The 18,813-nt window shown below is 39.9% G+C and overlaps 1 protein-coding gene across 9 annotated transcripts in view; it reads left to right on the forward strand.

Annotated features, from left to right (window-relative positions):
- The window catches only part of LOC145344862 (putative E3 ubiquitin-protein ligase RNF144A-A), a 74,885-nt gene that overhangs the window by 3,233 nt on the left and 52,839 nt on the right, over positions 1-18,813 (forward strand). For 6 of the 9 annotated variants that reach the window (XR_013886994.1, XR_013886995.1, XR_013886996.1 and 3 more), the window contains exon 2: positions 13,508-13,639. The exons of 2 other annotated variants lie outside the window; for them this stretch is intronic. The gene's annotated coding sequence lies outside the window, so the exon portion shown is untranslated. The remainder of the gene's footprint in view (positions 1-13,507; positions 13,640-18,813) is intronic. One more of the 9 variants, XM_080192113.1, reaches the window with a different exon arrangement.

Here is an 18,813-nt window from a genome sequence, read left to right on the forward strand (position 1 = left end):
CTGCTTCCTTCCATCTCAAAGCCAGAAGTGGGGATGTTTTCCAATGATTGCACAAAGTTCAGTTCCATTCACAATTCCTCAGATAAATAAGCAGTCAATGCCCACTTGTTGCAAGACCTGAACTCATTCCAGGCTTGGAGTAATAAGTGGCAAGTATCATTTGTGCCACGTGTTTGCCAGGAGATGACCAGCTCCAACAAGAGTATAATCTAACCACCTTCACTTGATCCCAAGGGCAGTACCATTGTTAAATTCCCCGCCATTAAAATCTCAGGTGTCACTGGTGTCCAAAACTTTAACTGGGCCTGCAGCATAACTACAATGGAAATTGAGAGTTCAGAGGTTGGATGTTCTACAGCAAGTGACTCACCTGGCTCCCCAAAACCTTTTCACCAACTACAAGGCATAAGTCATGAGTGTGGTGAATACCTTTTACAAGCCTGGATGATGCCACTCCAGCAATACTCAAAGTTCAAAATTATCTAGGACAAAGCAGCTGCCTTGATCAGCATCCTATCCTGCATCTTAATTTTCACTCCCTCCACCAAAGGCAAAATCTGGATGCAGAGTGTGCTATCTACAAGGTAGCAACTCTTTCATTGGCACCGCTGGGCATCCACCACATAAAATATAGTAAATGCATGACATAGAAGGGGGCCATTTTCCCCATTCTATCTCTGCCGGCAGAAAAACAGTTATCCAGCATAATCCCACTTTCGCTCTAGGTTCATCCTCCTGTAAGTTGTGGAACTTTAATAGCATAGCCTAGTAAAAGGGCAAAGGCAAGAAGCACCTCTATTTTCCCCTCCATACCATACACCATCCTGACTTGGAATTATATCACCATTTCTTCATTGTAGCTGAGTCAAGATCCCAGAATTCCCTACTACACTTTGAGAGTACCTTCACTAGAGAGACTGCAGCTGGGAACAAAGGTAACTCACCAACACCTTCTCAAGCACAATTAGGATGAGAAATAAATTATAATCACATACCCTAAATTAATAATTAAAAATGTCAAAATCTGTGCCTTTCCAATTGATTTGCTGCAAATAATGTATAGGAGTGCAGAGTAATCAGGTGGATTTTCTTTGGTAAGGGTATCAACATGGGCTATGAGCACAAGTATTGAGCTACACTTCAACCATGATCTAACTCAGCCTGTCCACAGCTTTTCATGTGGGGGACTACATTTCAATTTTTCTCGCACTCCAGGGGCTGATAAGCAAATTTCAGGAACGTAAGGTTTGGCACAGCATTAGACATGGATTTCAAAAGCTGATATGTGAAAAGAAACAACTTGCTGAGTAAAAAAGTCACAAATTAATAATTGTAGAAAATGAGTAATAAATAAATATAATCATTATAGTATGAAAGTGTGACCGAGTGTTCAGTTCACTCCCAGGGTTTGATTTTTCCTTGTAACCTGCCATGTGTTTTGCGGAGGCTGCCTGCCATTGGCCATTGGCAGGATCTGCTGTCCCATCATCGTCGAAGAGGTTTCCTGTTGAATGCACCCCTCGCCGCCATGAAACCCGCGATGGAGTGCACCATTGGTGGGACTAGAAAATCCCATCAGCATGAATGGTCGGAAAGTTTCCAGTCCCGGTTTTAAGGTGCTCACTTACTCACCCGCACTACTGTGAGAGTGCCTGTTGGTGTGTAGGGGTGAGGGTGAATAAGAACCCTGGGAGTGAGCCAGACACAGACCCCACCCTCTCACCATCTCTTTCTCTCCCTCATACACACAGACAAACACTTACCTCTTTCACACGTGCGTGCACACACACACACACACACACATGCACGCATGCACACCCCTCTCTCAGACGTACAATTCACCTTCGCTCCCTCACACACATATACACGCTCACCTCCTCTCTTTCACGCACACACTCATCCCCCTCTCATGCAGACACTCATCCCTCAAAAACATACACCACATAATTAGAATTATAATCAGGAAAATCCGTCCTGTATTTGGATGGGCTATAATTGTAAACATTATATCAGTCAGTTATCTAGACTGGATATTTACAGTAAAAATGATGTCAGTAATCCATATGGATAGATGTTCAAAACAGATTTTTGTCAAGACAAATTGGGTCATACTGAAATAGATAATCTTAGTTGAAAATCCATTGACTGCATGGTTCAGGGAACATTGTGCCTAAACCATCACCTGCTCTCTCCAGCTCTCACCCATCCTAACGCGCATACACACTCACCCAAATTCACTCACCCACCCTAATCCACATGCTCACGTCAGTATTTCATTCAATCACTCACCTTCATCCACACTCACTCACCTCCATTCTTTCACTCACTCACCCACCCTCATTCACACTTACTTATTCACTGACCCTCATCCACACTCACTCACTCATTCACCCACCCGCTCACTTTCTCACCCACATACCCTCACTCGTCCATCCTCACAAAATTTAGGGACACGCAGAGAGCGGTGAGTGATGCCAGGAGAGCTGGAGGAAAGCGGCGAGAGCCTGGTCCAAGGGACTGCAACTGAGGGAAAGCGGCCAAAGCACCGGGAGCTTGGGGAAAGTAACCAAAGGTGGGTCAAAGGGGCCAGAACAGTAGAAAGGCAGCTGGAGCCACGGGAAAGCATCAGGGATTCTGTCACTCCATCTCCACACAAGTAGACAACAGTGTTCACTGCTCTCCGATCACAGTCTGCGTTTGCTGCTTAGACTCAACCCTGAAGAAACTCACTATCAGCAGAAAACATAGGAGAGAAACAGATTATGATTGGAATAGCAGTCTCCCGCAGAAATCTTCAATCTTGCTGACCCTTCTTACTGGGAACTTTCAATCCAGGGACCACATTGAGGAGCCTGTGGACTGTGAATTGGACAAGCATGATCTAACTGAATGACAGGGAAGCTTTGAGACATTAAGTGACCTACTTCTGGGCCTCATGTAGATTCTTTCTATCAATAAATGTTAAAAATTGAGAGTATAGAGTTCACATTTTGTCACAGCTCCTGTAATATCAGATGCTAAAACAAAACCCCATCTTCCCCCTCAGGTGGATGTAAAAGATTCTTTCACTATGAGAAGAACAGGAAAGTATCTGAGTCAATATTTATCATTCAACCAACATCATTAGAACAGTTTACCTGACCTTTACCTTATTGCTATTTGTAGGGCATATGACTAATAGGGCAAATTTGGCTCCTAGATGTCTCACATTACAACAGTGACTACACTTCCGAGTACTTCATGGGCTGTAGAATGCTTTGGGACATCCAGAAGTTTTAAATCCCTCTTCTTACCTCATGTAACTTTTTTTTGTCAATTTTTTTATAGCCAAAATTATTATTAACCAGCAAGTTTTCCCATTCTATGATGATACCACAGGAGATTGATTCGTGTCATGTTCGTGAGTTTTAAATGAAATTCAAGCATGTGCCAGAACAGGTGCCAAGGCAGCCCAGTGTTTTGTATTTGCATTGTAATGTTATTTAATGTCATGGCACAGCCATGCCTGTGATCGAGGTCAAATCACCAGCAACAGTAGGATGAATATAGGCTAGTAATCTGAAGTGGTTTGACTGGGTAAGACTTGTGTACCTGGAGGTGACACTAGTGGCAGTAATATGAAAGTAATATCTCTTGTGTTGCCAACAACCTGGCTTACAGAAACATAAAGCAGGATCGCTGTGGGTACTATATCCAAACAATTTCTGAAAGATAACAATATTATATCTAACATTCTCTCTATCATTTGTTTTTCTTTCCCTTTTCTCCCTTTCATTTTTGATAGTCATGTGGGTGATTCTGATTTTGTTATTAGCAATTATAAATTGTGTGCACTGATATATGCTCTGTATAAAAAGGAGCAACAGTAATTTAGTGTTCAGTGGAAATTTTTCTTCATGCATTGTGCACTGGGGAAATTCCACCACATGAACCTAAAATTTGTCGCTCGTCAAACATTAATATGTTTGTGCTTTGGCACTGCTAAAATTTCTCTAAAGTACCTAATTAGGGAATAATAAGTGTGATGGTATGTGTGAGTAGAAGGACATGTGAGGAGGAGGGGGAGGTGTGAGGGGGTTGACCAAGATGATGGATTATTTTGATAAGTTCCAAAGCAGAGTACTTGGTACTTGCAAGCCACAATTTGATATAACTACCTTCATGTAAGCATGCCTTAGAGTTAATTATTGGAAATTACAGGGCTTAAAAATTATTCTTACGCAGTAATGTTATACAAATGTAAGTAGCCCTGGAAATTTCCCCAGTGACACAATTGCAACGCTTCTGGACTTTAAACTTAAAGGGCCAATTGCAATCAGTGGCAGTATAAAACAAATTCCATTGAACAAGAGTGTTATAGCAATAATAGAATTTCTAATGGGGTATATTGATGTTAGTATTCTACTGCTTAAGTTAATTTCAGTGCCAAAATAGACTATCTCCTTTGTTGTCTTTGCTGTGTTTTGTTCACCTGTTTATTTTCCAATTCAATTTTCTTGCTCATTTTCACTCTGGGTTTGTTTTTTTTTCAAAGAATCTCTCTTTCTGTGACAAAAGGGGAAATTGGAACTTCCAATTAGGAAAAGTGAGAAGTTACTGTTTCCCCAGTCCTAAAATTAAGTGAGTGGGACTTTTGAGGTTCAGATTGTCATGCGATGACCCATGCACTGCAATACTTAACATCTGCACCCAATCATACTGAAATGTTTCTCAATATGGTGAACATCAATTAATGTAGCCTAGTTGAACTTTGTTGGCATATGAGTGTAACATTAAATATCCCTATGAATGTAAACGTATGAGTTGCTTCAATATTTTGTAGATGTACAAAATCAAAATTGAATTACCAAAAATCTATTGAGAAGTATTAACTAAAGGGCATACCATTTTGTTGAAACTGTAATCTGTTATGTTCATCTGCACAAAACCTGAAATCTGCTGAAGTAGCATTTGGTGCTTCAACTAAGGTGCTTGCAGACTTTAAGTCTTACTCTGTCGCAGTGCTTATATACTTTGTGATATCCTTGGGCTATATTTGATTCCTCTCCTTTCTGCCCTCAATAATTTTGATGGAAACCAATGTAATCAAAATATAGTGGTGTTACAAAATTATTTTTGCTCTGAGATATTAAGATAAAATATTTAAAATTTATTTTTCCCATTGCTTACACTGGCTAAATACGAGCAGTTAAAAAAAGACGATGTGACCTATAATAATGTGCTTATCTGCGTGAGTGAAATTGAATGATTTGAAAATTGAACTAGGCAATTGTGATCGCTTCTCAATTTCACATTAATCAGTGTTTTAGGGCCATGAAAGCTGAAAGTGATGTACACAATTACATCTGTAACAGGCCTATTTTTCAGGTCTTGTTACGGTGTGACTAAAACTTGTGCTAATCACCATCTGACATTTAACTGCCATTCTATCATGATTTCAACCTTTCTTCCTTCATTTTGGCTTTATTTTCTGTATGCACACGAATATAAATGCACACAAAGAAGCGTAGATACTGAAATTGTTACTGTTCTTTATTTTTGCTCATGTACAGACACATTTAACCACACAAAATTTGTTAACACCAAATTTGTTTTTATTAATTTGTTTGCTTACGCTGGGTGCATTTCTTGTTTCCTCCGTGCTGCTTTTGACACCTACCTTTGCAAATTTTCTTTCTCCTAGTTGGCTTTTATCAGTGCTGTTTTTCATTCTTTTTCTCCCTGTTGCTATTTTCTACCCATGCTTCACCTTGTTTTTACTTCCTGAGACTCTGCTATCTGCGATTCAAAGGTAGTTTCACTAAGTATTTAAGAGATTTATGACCATGCATATATGAATTATGAGCAGGAATAGCTTATTCAGCCCCTCCTGTTTGAGCAGCATTACTTAAACATGATTTCCTTTTCACAAAACTATGTTGACTCTGAATTTTTCGAAGTGCCTTGTTAATAATAGATTCTAACACTTTCCCTATGACAGATGTTATGCAAATTGTCTGTGGTTTCCTGCTTTCTGTCTCACTCCCTTTTCGAACAAATTTGCCATTTTCCAACTTAATGGAACCTTTCAAGGGAATTGTGGAAAATTAAAACCAATGCATCAACTGTGTCATTAACTACTTCTTTTAAGACCTTAGGATGAAGTCCATCAGGACTTGGTGATTGTAATTGTATTGAGTTCTTCCTTCTTTTCCATTCCCTGATTTACAGCTATTTCTGAGGTGTCACTTGTATCCTCTGTTGTGAAGATCAGTGCAAAATGCCTGTTAATTCATCTGCCATCTCCTATTTTTCATCTTATTTCTCCCGACTCACTTTCTATAGGACCAGCACTCATTTTGTTAACACTTCTCTCTTTAAAATATCGATAGAAATTCTTACTATCTGTGTTTGTGTTTCTAGCTAGCTTTCTCTCATTTTTATTTTCCCCTCCTTACTAATCTTTTACTCATTCTATGTTTTTTTTTAATGCTCTGTCCAATCTTTTGACCTGCCACCCATCTTTGTGCAATTTATGATGTTCTTTAAATTTGTTGTTGTCTTTAACTTTTTTACTTAACCGTATATGGTGTGTTCTTCCCTTGGAATTTTTCTTTCTCATCTTTTCGGTGAATTCTGAAATATCCCTTTAAATATCTGCCACTGCATCTCTCTTGATCTTTACCTTAACCTAATTTGCTAGTGCACTTTAGCTAGCTCTGCTTTCATGCCCTTATAATTGCCCGCATTTAAGTTTAAAATACTAACCTTAGACCCAAACTTCTCTCCCTAACATTGAATGAAAAATTCAGTCATATTATGATCTCTGCTACCGAGGGGCACATTCACAGTGAGAACATAATTAACCCTATCTCGTTGCACAATATACTCAGTCTTATGTATGTTCTGAGAACGTTGAGGTCTGTTAGCCTATTTTCTTATCAACTCTCTCTGTGCAGTGTGTCACCTTAATTAGCAATGTCTGAAGCACATTGACAACACCAACCTGGCCCTATCTGTAAATGATGCATTGATTGAATGGGTGATGCAAAGTCAAAGCGCCAAAGAAACAAGAGTGGCCACATCAAATGCAGCCGTGGGAGTTATACATTGTTCATTTACCAGCAAGACAGCAGACTGAGATGACAGATGAAACAAGAGTTTCCATTGTTTATTTTCAGCATACCCTTGTAATTTGCTAAAAGTAAATTGTTGCAGATGGTGGAATCTGAAACAAAAACAGAAGTCTGGAAAATCTCAGCAGGTCTGACAATGTCTACGGAATATTGGCTCTATTCTCTCTCCACAGATGCTGTCAGACTTGTTGAGATTTTTCAGCATTTTATGTTTTTGCTTGAAATTTGAAATTGAGCCCGGAGGTAAGAATGTTGGCAAAACTTATATAGACCTTGTGCCTATTATCTGCCATGACATTTTGCCACCAGCAGCAAAGATGACAGATTTGCTGCCAGCCAGGAGGACAGTTGAGTCACTTAACTGGCCAATCAAGGACCTCTTTCTGCATTTGTGCCCATCAGGAGGGCCTGCTCACTCCTGGACAGACTGCCATCGGCTCCGATAAAGGGATTCTATGTATCTTGAAACATTGTCTCTATTCTCTCTTCACAGATGTTGTCAGACCTGTTAAAATTTTCAAGCATTTTGTTTTTGTTTGAAATTTGCTCATGGATCCTTAAAAGTCGTGACACTGGTTGAGAACACTCATTCTGAATAGTCTGTTGGTATGACCAGTATCTGTTAAATGCCACAACTTTACAGTACTCACATCTAAATTGGAAGGTATTGGAAGGGATAATTGGATGTGGAATAAAAATATATTGTATCAAACAAATTCTGTCAATTTTCATTACTTAAAAATTATTACATTACCAACTTAAACAATTCTGGAAATCCTTAGCAGCTTAGACAACACCTATGGATACAGAAGCAGAGTTTACATTCAGGTTGATGGTTTGATTACAGCATTGATCCAAACATGGACGAAAGAGCTCAATTCCAGACATAGGGCCAGATTTTCTACTGCCTGCAAGAACAGAGAATTTGGCGCTCAACTAAATTTCCATTCAGAGCAGCAGAACTGGTGAATCCTAGTTGCGGATCAGGTCAGAGAATCTGCACTGTAATGGGAGGGTAAGTACCCTCGACACCAATTCAGATTTTAACAAAGTGTGGCATGAAGAAGCCCAAATAAAATTGAAATCAGTTGGAATCAGGGAGAAGTTTCAACTGATTGGAGTTGCACCTAGCCTTGAGGACGATGATTGTGGTTGTTGGAGGCCAGTTATCTAAGCCCCAGGATATCGCTGCAGGAGTTCCTTAGGGTAGTGTTGTAAGCCCAACTTCTTCATGACCTTCCCTCTGTCATAAGGTCAGAGGTGGTGATGTTTGCTAATTACATTCGCAGGTCCTCAGATACTGAAGCAATCCATGTCCATGTGCAATATGACCTAGACAACATAAGTGGCAAGTAACATTTGCACCACACAAATGAAAGGCAATGACCATCTCCAGTGGCAGAAAAACTAACCATTTCCCTTGACATTCAAGGGCATCACCATCTTTGAATTCCCACTATCAACATCCAGAGTGGCTACCACTGACCAGATCTTAAGTGGACCACTCACATAAGTACTGTGGCTAAAAGAGTAGGTCAGAGACTGGGGAGAGGATGCACAATATAATGCTGCAGTTACCGATGGGGTGTAGAGAAAGATCAGCTTAATGTATGGTAGGTCCATTCAGAAGCCTGGTGGCAGCAGGGAGAAGCTGTCTTTGAGTCATTTGGTACATGTTCTCAGATTTTTGTATCTTTTTCCCAACGGAAGAAGGTGGAAGAGAACACGTCCAGAGTGTGTGGGGCCTTTAATTATGCTGGCTGCTTTTCCGAGGCAGCAGGAAGTGTAAACCGAGTCAGTGGAAGGGAGGCTGGTTTGCATGATGGACTGGGCTACGTTCACAACCCTTTGCAGTTTCTTATGGTCTTGGTCAGAGCAGGAGCCATACCAAGCTATGGTACATTAAGAAAGGTGCATCTGTAAAAATTAGCGAGGGATTTGTGAGATTTATTACTACGGATTGTCAGCAACTTTTGCTGTTGTATTTTATGACTATTAAGATGGTAAAAGGTGAATTCTTTGGTTCTTACTTTTTTTTTAATCCAACAGTTCTTGTGTACATCAGTTAGAGTGGTTAATTCTTTCACTGGATATGTGAACTAAGAACAGTTCCATTCTGTGACACTGTCCTTCCTCATCTTCATGAGCTACACAAATTTTTAAAATGGTCCAAAGCAGTATTGTGTAATCATAAAAGTTGAAATGTAGCCTATTTCAACAAGGAAACATTAGCAAAAATGGTATCTATGGATAATCCCAGAAAAAAAATCTATGGTTTAATTAAACCAGCAAACTCTTCCAGGAGTGGTGGGGCATGGATCCTCACCTACCAGTCGTGGAGAATTTCTGTTCTCAGTCTCGCTGCTCATAGTAAATGATGTTGGGCTGGGGATGGGAATCAAAACATGTGGGAATGTTAGTTGCAAGTTTCTCTGGTCCACTCTTGTATCTTTCACCTGTTGACTTGAGTACTTTGGAAGTGGTCTAGGTACAGGTCAGGAACTCTGCCCATTTCCTGACTTGCACCAAGTCCTGTTCATCCATCGCTCTTCTGCATGCTGACTTACATTGACTCCTGATTCATCAATATCTCACCTTTAAAATTCTAATCCTTGTTTTCAAATCCCTCTGTGGCATTGCCCCTCAGTATCTCTGTAACCCCTAGAGCTTTACAAGCCTTCGAGATAACTGCCTCCTCCAATTCTGGCTTCTTGTGCATGTCTGATTTTAATTGCTTCACCATAACTGACTGCATCCACCTGCCTAGGCCCTTAACTCTGGTATTCCCTCCCTAACTGTCTGCTTCTTGAACTTTTCCTGTACCTTTTAAGATTTTGATGAGCATCTATTTCTTTGACCAAGCATTAGTCATCTCCTATTATCTTCTTGTGACTGGGTGTTAATTTCTTTTTTAACACTGCTCTATGAAATGCCTTAGGACATTTTATGACATAACAGGTGCAATAGAAATGCAAGTTGTTGTTAAATGCTGATTGTAGGTAAGAGGAGAACAACAAAAGGGTGAAGTATCCATTAAAGAAGATTAAATTTATTTTGGAACTTTGAGAACTTTGGCAGGAGGTGGCGAATAAAAGTTGAGAGGGAAAGATGAATTTTTATTAGCTCACCTGGTGGATATTTGTTTTTTGGCTCTACAATGCAGGAACAGTGATGGAGTAATGAAGAGAGTCGGGTGGAAATTCGGCATAATGAAATGCAGTTGCAAAGAAAATTGTACAGTCGCTTTCTTTATGAATAACAGATTAAGAGATGACTTAATGTGTTTAAAATAACAAAAAAGGATGAGGGGAATAGAGAAATAGTTCCAGTATCTGAGGGAACATTGGTATATGATGGCATGGAAAGATTTAGGACAAAGAACAGGAAAATCAGAATTGTGAGACTGTGGGACACATTACTCGTATGGAACTGGTTGAAGTCATATCTAGCATAAAGATTGTGATTTTTGCAGGTCAATCATCTCCGTTCCAGCACATCATTGCAGGATTTGCTCAGGGTAATGTCCTAGGCAAAACATCTTCAGCTGCTTCACCATTAACTTCCTTCCATTATAAAGTTAGAAAAGGGAATGTGTGCAATTATCAGCAAAATGTTCAGCACTGTTTGTGATTCCTCAGATATTGAAGTAGTGGCAAGTAACTTTCATGCCACACAAGTGCCAAACCATCTCTAAGAAGAAAGAATCTAGCCATCACTCCTTGACATTCAAGGTAACGTTGCATTATCTGTGATGAACATAAGTTGCCTTTCAGGAGAAGAGCTGACTGGTGTTGATTTAACCTGAGGAGCACCACACCTCGTGGTAGGAGTAAAGTTTGGCAGGCAGGCATCCATGAATTACCAAAGCTGGCATGGGAATTGAACCCCCGCTGTTGGTGTCGCTCTGCATTAAAAACCAGCTGTTCAGCCAACTGAACTACCATCACTGAATACCACACCACTGATACCCTGGGGATTACCATTGAGCAGAAACTCAACTGGATCAGCCATATAAGTGCTGTGGCTACAATGGTAGATCAGAGGCTAGGAACCCTGATGTGAGTAATTCGCCTCCTGATTGCCCAGAGCCTGTTCAACAACTACAAGGCACAAATCAAGGGTGTGATGTAATATTTTCTACTTGCCTGGATAAACGTAGCTCCAGCAACACTCAAGCTTAACGCCATTCAGGACAAAACAGCCAGCTTGATTGACACCCCATCCGCAAACATTCACTCCCACCACCACTAACGCACAGTGGCAGCAGTGTGTTTCATCTACAAAATGCATTGTAACAACTAACCAAGACTCCTTAGACAGCACCTTCCAAACCCAGAACTGCTACCATCTAGAAGGACAAGGGCAGATACATGGGAACACCACCATCTGGAGATTCCCCTTCAAGTCACTCACCATCTTGACTTGGAAATATATCATCATTAATTCACTGTTGCTAGGTCAAAATCCTGGAACATCCTCTCTAACAGCACTGTGGGTGTATCTACATCACGTAGACTGCAATGGTTCAAGAAGGCAGTTCACCACCTTTTCGAGAGCAATGTTAGCTTAGCCAGCAACCACCAGAGCCCACGAATGAATAAAACAAAAAGCTTAGATTTATTCAAAGAAAAGGAAATAAAGACATATTGGAACAGGACTGGCACATCAGGCTAAGACTACTTGTGGGGAGGATAAATACCAACGTGAACTTTTTGGGCTGATTGGCTTATTTCTATGTTGTAATTTCTATGCAATTACTATATTTCAACTCAGCTGAAACCTTCCCAAATCCTAAAATGTGGGGGAGATTTTTCACAGCAGCCAGGAGACTCGAGCAGAAGCTCCCCACTGAGTGCCAGAATTCGGCGCAGAGCTGCATAATTTCCTCAAATGAGGATTTGCATGTTATTAGCAGGCCTAGCACTGAAGTCTCCGGGCCGCTGGCCTCCCATCCCGCCCCCCCCCCCCCCCCCCCCCACCCGCCCCCACCCGCCCAGTCATGAGTGTTTCACTCCATTGGGATTTAGAACAGCTCACCACTAGCAGGGAGCTGGTGACCCGACACTGCTGAAGTAAAGGGGGAGTCATGGAGGCTCCCTAGGAGGTCGGCGGTAAGGTGGAGGTGCACCCTCAGCATTGTCAGCTAGGCAATGCCAGCCTGGCTCCTGGCAATGCTCAAGGAGAAAAATGGCAATGTCCAGGGGGCACTTTGGCATTGCCCACCAGGCATCTGGCAGTGCCAAGGAGATGGGCCCCGTAGGTGGTGGGTCCTCTGGTGGGGGAGAGGTCCTGCTGCCACTTTACATTCGGCAGGGACAGGGGGAGGGAGGCCGGTGACTGGGGCCATCCATCGAGGTTGAGGGGTGGGTGGCTGTTGGCCTGCCATGGCGGAGGGCAGTGTCGGGGCTTGCCTGGATAAGCCCAGGGGGACAGCGTTAGGCAGAGTTGGGGAACTGGAGGGGCAGTGATGGTGGGTTGCTGTGCTGGCCAATGATTGGGAGGCCGGTAATGCGGGGCAACGGCACATGCACTGAGCTCGGCTATGACAGATTGGCGCATGTGTAGTTGCCCGCTCAGCGCTAACCCAGTGGGAATAAGCCCCATCTCTGGATTTTTAATGAGATTCATGATAGGGTTCTCTGTGACGCACAGAGTGTAGGAGATTCATTTTGAAAGTCCCACTGAAAAAACCAGCAAGATTAACTCCAGTTTGTATATCTTTGACACACAAAATGTTTTTGGGAGAATCCCACCCATGATGTTGTTATTTGTTAATTACCCATATTCTGAACTTTATTTGCACATCTGATTAGCTTAAGGAGCATTTAGTAAATAATTTGTGGAACAATTGAAAGTGTTTTGCAATAATGTGGCAACACAAAATAAATTCTTCTTTCACAGAAACTCCTTCCAGCATACCCATTGTTCAACTTTAACCAGGTGGAGTAATGGACCCATTAAACAAATTGTTAACAACCAAAATTTATGCTATGCTGATTAATTCCTACATAAATTTGGATATGTATTTGGTTAAATACAGGATTAAAGAACAGAGAGGTGATCAGACACTGCAATGATGGAATATTTTTGGAAAGTAATAATTCATGTACTACTGATGCTGCCTGACAATTTCATTCAAAGACATGCCATCCATAGGAAGCAATGATCAGGGTTATAGAATGAAGATTGGTAACTTGATTTACTGGTATTTTGTTTGATTATGTTTGGGAGAAATTTTGCAATACTTGTTTATCCTTAAAGAAAATTGAGTAAATGCGTTACAATCCAAAATAGTGGTGATAGTACACAAGGTTATGAAAGGAATGGGTTTAATGGGATAAATGCCCCTTTCTTCCCTAAGATGTTTTCTTATATACATATTTCTCATGCAGCAGTGATGGAACAGTTCCTTTGAATAATTAAACAGTGCATCAAAAGCTGTGTGAAATGGATCAGCATATGGGCCTCGTGTTGTACACCTCTGCCATATATTGGAAGGAAGTTATTCAGTAGTGGACTAAGAGGTAATACTTCTCTTGAAAGTTTTTTTTACTTTGACTGTGAATAGCACCTCTTTTCATTCAACACAAACCACTTCAGATCCTTAACTAGTTGACAGTGTGACCGTTTGGTAATTTGGTTAAGTTTAAATCCTCTGCACTTATTTTGCCCTTTGCAGCTTTCAAAATGTAAACATGTTTTGATCGCATGGCATCTGTAGAACTGAAATCATGTTCAATCTTAATAAAAATTGACAGAATCCATGTGGAGACTCTTTAATCCCAATTTTCACAGTGAAAAATATAAATATTCCTTTATTTTTCATTTTGTTGCAAACAATATCTTTTGTTTTCTGCAAAAGACTACATTGCATAAAACTGTTCTACTTCACTGATGGCTTCACTTCTGTTGTATGTTTCTGGTTGAACATTCTACAGATTCTGGTTACAGTAGATCAGAAAGATGAAATTATGCTCAAAGGCTCTTGGGACTCTTGAAGGGTTTGGTAATCTGGTCCTTTATATTACATTCAAAGTTGGTTTGTGCAGAGAAACAGCCCTTAGCTGAACAGCTGGCAAAAAAAAAGGGTAACTGGGGAAGAGAAATCCTACTTGAAGAAGGAATGATTTAATCTGATTTAATCTGAGCACATGTTGGATTTGAGATTCTGCACTGATAAATAGAAATGAGAGGATGTAAAGAAAAATAATATGGATTTACTTACTAACTAAATAAATCCATAGCCACATTAGAAAGTGCCTTCTGGCCAACAAATTATTTCTGAAGAATAGTTACTATCGTGCAGATATTGTGCTCCTTGCGATCCTTTCTTGATAACTGACTGAGGGCAAAGTCTGTTTTTTGCATTATATTTCCCAAGAGCAATTTAATAAGTTGATGCACATCTTCATCTTAATTAGAGTGCAGTAGGGAAACTCAATTCATTTCAGCTAGTAGCAAGCTTAGAAATGAAATTAGAGCTGCTGTATCCAACCAGTTTTCTCTTGTTCAGATTTGCATGCATTAGGTATCCTCAAATCAACATATTGTTTTGGAATTAAAAAACTGCCTGATGAACACTTTCCTCTTGGAAAATGTATGCATTAAATAAAGTTAAATGTAAACTTAGCTCAATATATTACAAAATTCAATACTCTAAAATGATGTGCAAATAACATTCTTGTACTGCTAATCTTCAGTAGTAGGCCAAGATTTGATTAAAAATGAAACCATAATTGGAAGAAAGCAGAAAGTGCTGGGACTATCTGCAAAACCCATCAGCATCTGTAATATTTTGCATGGGGACCACTGATGTGATTATATTGTAATGTCACATTTATGTATTTTTTTTTGGAGACCAATACTATTAGGCTACCTAATGAAATGTCTATTGCAAATCAATGCTGGTGGCAAAGTGCAATGTTATCATTACTGTAACTGTTAAAATGAGTTTATGGAGGGAACTCTATATTCTGTTCCCATCTTACTTTGTGTACTTCCCCTTAAATGCATTGATGCTCTCTGCTCAACTATTTAATGTGGGAGCAGGTTCCACATTTTCGACACCCCTTGGGTAAAGAAGTTTCCTTGAATTTTTTTATTAAATGTATTAGTGATAATCCCATATTTATGACTTATAGTTTTAGACTCCCCACAAGTGGAAACATATTCTCTATGTCTGCATTATTAAACATGTTATAAATTTCAATGCATATATTAGGTTACACCTGCAATCCTTTCTTTTTTAGAGGGAACAACTAGTTTTCTTCCCTTATGGTCATAATCTTTGAGTTCTGGTATTATAAATCTTTTTTCATGTGCTGCACTAGCATCTATATAACTATCTAATTCTTTCTATCCTTATATAATTAGCTAATGCAGTAGTGGTGGAGTGTGGGGGTGCTATGCACCACCAGCACCTCTGTGCTAAAGGACGTAAAATGACTATCCTGTCAGGAAGTACATATCAGTACGTGAAAGAACTGGTGTTAGTTGTGATATACTCCACTGCTGAATAGACTGTGGAAACCCCAGGCTGTATCTGCTTTGGTTGTGTGATAGAAGGATGTTAATAACTGTGTGGGATCCCCCCATTGGAGTCAGCAGCTTCAGTTAGCCAATGAGTTAAATTGGGATGGGATTACTGTTTTTAAAAAAATGAAAAATATTGGAAGTTCTCAGAATGTTGGAAGTATAGTGATTTTAAATATCACTATATTTAACTGCTAATTAGCTAAGAATGTGGCCCGCTCTTCTCTTCGTAGTTAGCCAGTAATAGCTAACTTTGCCACACAACAGGTAAAGAAAGTTTTGGGGAAAAAATGATTTTGAGGTATTAAACTTTTAACTCCATATAGTTATATGCACACTGTACAGAGTTGTTGCCTGTCACCTTCCCCCTGCCATCAACCCTGTTGACACTTATCAAGGTAACTTGGATAGATGTTTGACTTTAAAAGGACTGGAGAGTTGATGGAGAGTTCCAGTGTTATGGCCAATTGTGCCCAAAAACCATTCTGAGAATGAGAGGATCCTTGGAGTATGCATTGAACAACGTTGGAGCTTAGATGTAGTAGCTGATATTGAGTTAGTTCTGTTTCCTGAAAATTAGATACAGGTAATTTTTTAAAAAAAATCAAGCCTGAATGATCACAGATCTCTTCAAAAGAGCAAGTATTCTGCTGTTATTTCAAGTGTTACTCATACACTGCTATTTCAGATTAACTTAAAAATAGAGCCAAAACTTGTTAAAAATACAGCTATCTGTATTTGCAGATAATTAGGTTCTGCCCTCACATCAGTAAGACTAATAATAAATGGATTACAAAAAAAAATTATAGCAAGGAAGGTCAAAAGCCAGCAGGTTAAAAAAAGAATTAAAATACTGTTAAATTTGCACTTTTTTATATATATGCAGAATACTGTAACACCGTTATGCAGCCGAAACTCCTGATTAATAGTTTATTGAAATCAGATAAATTCCTTGCCCCTGGTGCCTCCATAAACAATCTTTTTGCAGCCCAGATGATTTAGCATAAATCTGGCAAAGTCTTTGAATGGTGCCACGGTAATCGATATAGAGCATGGTTGCCATGTAAATGGTCATGGGTTCGAGCGCTTACTGCCCTTGTGTTAAAAGGAAAGGCAGTCTTCAGCTGTTGTCTTGATGCTGTACTTGCCTATGCAAATTTTATAAGTAACCTGTTCCCTGGCTAATAATAGAAAGGGAAGGCTGTGCGAGCAAATAGATACAAAGTTCAGATTCCAGTTAAAGTCCTTCCTCGTTTTTTTTGTGTTGGATGTGCCCTGTTCATTTCAATGCTTGATACGTTGTTTTTTTACACGAATTAATGGCATCTGAAGGGGGACAACTTTTGAGCAGCCAGAAGTGTAACTTCCAGGTTGCTGCACTATTGTGCATGTGTGCAAGGTGGAGAGAACATTGCCAGTTGCTACACTAAGCTGCAGTACAATTGCAGTTGTAATACGCTGCATGGGAACTTTCCAGGCCTGATTAGAGCCGAATTACCTAATTATGTTGTCCAATTTTCTGAGGTAAACTTATTCTATAACTACTACTGTCATTGGGTGAATGCATCTCAATCTGGTGTGAGCCACATCTGACACTGCAGTCAAGAGAAACAAAACACCAGAAAGAAGGAGTTCTGCTTTGCTCCAGAAACATTTTTAGCCTTGGCGTCTGTGTTACATTTGACAATTGGTGTAGAGTGGAAATGGCTTCAAACTGATGCAATGCTGAATTTGCCAATTAGTTTCAACTTCCTAGGTTACCATACAAGTTCTTCTGTAACCTTCTTGGGACATTGTTGCTTAATGTTGCCATTGTAACATCAGACACTTTGAGTTTCAGTTGATCTCAGTTAATTGATGCATTGCTCTGCAATCAATTTGATCATTTTAGATGCATGTTTTAAACAAGTTTGTGATGCTTTGAATTAAGCCATCTGCTATCTATTTCATGTGTAAAATAGGTGGATAGTATGGAGTAATAAGCAGTCATGTGCGAAACTGCAGATTTTGTTCAATATGTACTGATTATCGCAGAAACCTGAATAATGCTGTGATAGGTTAAAGGTAGCTCCTGTCTGTTACAGCTATGACTTCAAATTAAGCTAATTTGGTTTGGATAGATTTATAAAAATCTTAAAATGTTTCAGTGATTCACCTGAGTTTAGCCAGTCAACGAGTGACTATCCTGTGTCAAGCTAATCAGCTTCTGAAATGAAACTCGAGACCATTTCATTATTCAAAATGGATTAGTTTAACTGATAGAACTCACTCAATATTAAGTATAATTTGGCACCTTACTTCCAGAGGGAAATTTAAAAGAATTAATTGAGTGCTTAAAGAGATATTTAAACAACAGTTAAAAAGGAAGTGGAGATATTGGGAAGTGGAAATATTAATGTGCAGAGTTTGGAGTGGGCCTGATAAATAAACACAGTTTTGTTGCAATTATTATGTCAAGATGTTGGGGAGAAAAAAAATCAGAATCAAACTCAGATCTCGAGCTTAAGAACTCTGCTGTAGAAATTGTGTCAAGTTGGGCCCATTTTGCCAGAGCTTTCGTTGCATCTAACTGTTCAAAATTGCAGGCAGAAATGTATTTGCCACTAAATGTATTGGGCAAAAACAAGCAAAATGTGTCATTTGTCCATGTCTGAAGTAGGCATGAAACCATTTTGTTTATGCAAATAAGTACCATAGTGGCTACTTCAGGAAGATTTTGGTGACATGGAAAATAGTTATTTTCAGAGTTTTTGAACGGGATTCTTTCAGTTTTGAGGAGCCAACAGGAATCACACCTGCCAGCCAAAGAGTGGCGCAGAAAACACACCAGTTTCATGGGAAATACCTGGTGGAATCAAATATATTTTAGGCTCTTAACTGGCCACTGTCATGCCTTTTCATGATTGACGACTCCGGTGGTGAAGGTCCCACCCGCCAAAAGCTGCCACAGCTCCTCATACCATCAGCAGGAGTGGTGGCAGCTGACAGCAATGTATCTATCAATGTGTGTGTAACCCCAGACCAAAGGTGAATGGAGATGGGATGTGATTCACTGGGTGGCGTTCATAGGAGAGTGGGGAATGGCATGTGTGTCAGAGGCAGGGCATTGTAGGGTAGCTTTCAGAGACTATTCCCTGCCTGAAACAAAAACAGAAAACTGAGGAAA

Source organism: Carcharhinus amblyrhynchos, chromosome 7 (assembly GCF_965287045.1).
Source record: "Carcharhinus amblyrhynchos chromosome 7, sCarAmb.v2.hapA, whole genome shotgun sequence".
Taxonomy (NCBI): Eukaryota; Metazoa; Chordata; class Chondrichthyes; order Carcharhiniformes; family Carcharhinidae; genus Carcharhinus; species Carcharhinus amblyrhynchos.